This window comes from Durio zibethinus, chromosome 9 (assembly GCF_047325235.1).
Source record: "Durio zibethinus cultivar Kanyao isolate XHJ-2024 chromosome 9, ASM4732523v1, whole genome shotgun sequence".
Classification (NCBI taxonomy): domain Eukaryota; kingdom Viridiplantae; phylum Streptophyta; class Magnoliopsida; order Malvales; family Malvaceae; genus Durio; species Durio zibethinus.
The window spans coordinates 9,106,672-9,109,905 of NC_143170.1; positions in this window are offsets into that span (position 1 = coordinate 9,106,672).

Here is a 3,234-nt window from a genome sequence, read left to right on the forward strand (position 1 = left end):
TTTTCAAAGCATTTCTTTTTTCAAGTAAGTTTCACATATCTCTTCTAATATAAATTTTTTTTTATAATTTTTTGGTGATTTGATTTTGATAAATTGTTGAATATGAATAGATATATTTTTTAGGTTTATGAAATGATTGATTAGCTCAAAATCTATCAATGTATGTTTGTAAAATATTTTTTTATTTCACTTGATTAAAAACCATTGATATAGCAGCAATTATGAAACTAGACAAGATGACAAACATATCATAATCCAAATAGTGCTCTAAAATCACAAGCAATGAAACGTTATAATTGAAAAAAATTTATTATAATGAATCATTTCTTTTCTTTTTCATTCTTTATCCAAACAATTGTTGTTAGAATTCTTTTATTTTTTTTTCTTTTATTAATTTTAATTATCCAAACAAAGTTTATATGTTCTTTTTTTTTTCTTTTAAAAAAGCTTTTTGTACATTCTTTTCTTTTCCTTTATTAATATTTATCCACGTAAGGTACTACTCCAACTTTTTGCCTTTATCACATCAGACAACACTACATCTTCTGTAAATGACATGACAAGAAATATGTTTTCACCTAGTAATTTAACTTCGACCAAACATAACACTCAAAGTACCACCATCAGACATATCTATGCACCATTTAGCCATAACCTTCCTGAAAGTGATTCATGAGTTGCTTAGTAATTTGCCCAAATGCGCTAGATATATTTTCTGCTCCTAATGCACACACCATTGATGATTTACCACATTCCAAATGGATGGCACAGTTATTACACCTATGTGATGTCCCCACAGGCCACATAGACCATATCATAACTAGGAGCTCACTTTGAAAGGAAATAAAAGAACATTGCAGGTTTTTGAGCTTATATGGTTCACTGGCCTTACAATCTTAGGCTTAATAATGCTTCTTCTATAGCAAGATGATAAAATATTCCGAATCACCTGGCACCAACAGATTACATAAGATCATTTCACAAATCCTTAACTCCCTATCCAACCTACCCAAAAATATAACTAAATAAACCTCAGACATTATGTCTAAGTGAGTCAACAGCTCAGTAGCTTTAGTAACCTCACACTGAATAGCACCCTTCACTTCTTCAAATATTCATGCTTAATAGGCATATTACAAGAGCAAACTTACAAAAAAAAAATCTACAAATTATGTAGCTTTTCTGTGTAAGCTAGTTGCAGTTCTTTCCAAGAACAAAACACTGTTCCTAACTCTCACAAACATAACTAAGAAACATGCCAACAGCTAAAATTTGGCGATTTCCAAAGAGTTGTTGCCACCCAATATGCGTAAACTATTTTTTCCCACCCATTTCTGCTTTATAATCTCATTGGTTTGTCCACCAAATTGACTTCCACAAACTATCCATAATTTCATTTCATAGGCATACCGATGGCCGCTTGATTCAATTAAATTGTTTACACTTTTTTTTGTAGAGATTCTAAAATTCAAACAAACAGTTCCATGAACAACAACAAAAAGCAAGAAATAATTTTTTTGAACCAATAACAATAAAATGGATTGTGCGGTATATAGTATAAAGAACAAATTAAGGTTTGAAATTACCTTTCATAACCGAATGCAGCCAGTCATTCTGACTCAACTTCCTCAACCTTCGGACCTGAAATCCCAACTCATCAACAAAAAAATTAATACAGTTCAGCTAGTCCCTTCCCAAACATCAATGTTGACTAATCTGCAAACAAATAATTACTATATTTATTTCATTTTTACTAATTTTCATATAAATACAAATATTTTCATTTTATTAATTTTATATATAGATATTTCTTTTTTAGTACATAAAGAGTAATTATTATATATAAATAATATTTATATTTTAATAAATATAAAAAATATTATTATTTTTTATATTTATTAAAATATAAATATTATTTTCAACTATTAAAATATAAAATATGATTTTAATAAATATTAAGTAATTTTATTTCTAGCTAGTAATTAATTGCTCATATTTGTAATTTATGATATACCTTAAAATTTATAGTTTTATGATTGAATTATTAAACTATAACTTAAGTTAAAAGTTTAAGTTTTGAATTTTTAAAATATTTACATTTTGTATAATTTTTTTTTATTGAATCAACAATTGACTTGATTGATTTAGTAGTTGAACTAATAATCCAGTGACTCAAAATCTTAAATAATTTAATAGTCAATCAAATTTCGATAATTATGGACGTGAGATTGATTTCGATAAGTTTGAAAACAACAGTGAAGATGAGATTGGTTATTGCAGTGATAAGATTAAAATCAGTGATGACATATATATTTAGATGCAAAAGCAACGGTAATAATGAAGTAAATTATATTAGAAAAAAGAAAATGACTATTAAAGGCAATAGATTAAAAATTATATATATGTTTAAATTATTTCACATTTATAAAATTAATAAATAATTTAAAATTTACTAAATTATTTTAATGTTAAATAATAATTTTATTAATAAATAATTAAAAATTAATGAAATAATAATACATCAAATAATATTTTTAAATAAAAACTACAATATAAAATAAAAAATTAAATTATAAAGATATTTTATATTTATAATACAAAATAAAAGGTAAAAGAGGAAACAAAAAATAAAAAGAAACACCAGTTGGTCACCGGACCAGAAAGGGCCTGTGAATAACCAGCAAAATTCTCATTGTTCTTGAATCCAAATGACTATAAGTGTCGATTGGCATAAACACTTTCGGTAATGATTCCAAAGGGAGCCTAATGTTAGGAAAATGGGGTCTAGTCCCATGTAAGTGGTTTTAGACCAAGTAAAGGCCATGGGCCTTGATCTTTTATTTTACACAGAGCCTTAGCTACTTAATAAAAAAGAGGTGGGGTTGTTTTAGGTGTGTATCGAAAACCAAGCAGAAAAAGAAGAAAAGCCAGGAAAAGCAAAGAGAGAAAAAAGAAAAGGGAGAGTTGGTTGAACGGAAGTCGATCTGTGGTCCAATTGAATTGGAACCTTGTCAGGAGGTTTATGATTTAGAGTTCTACATTCTGAACGGTGAAGATCGGGTTTGAAGCTCTCTAGGAACAAATCCAAGATGTATTTGTTGAGTCACTTATTTTGTGAGATTTCTCCAATTATTTTTCTAGTTGTTGATTAGCTCTAGTTTTAGCTAGAGAAGAACTTTGTATAACTATTATTTGATAGTGAAGATTTTTCTGGTGGTCCGTGGTTTTTTCCCT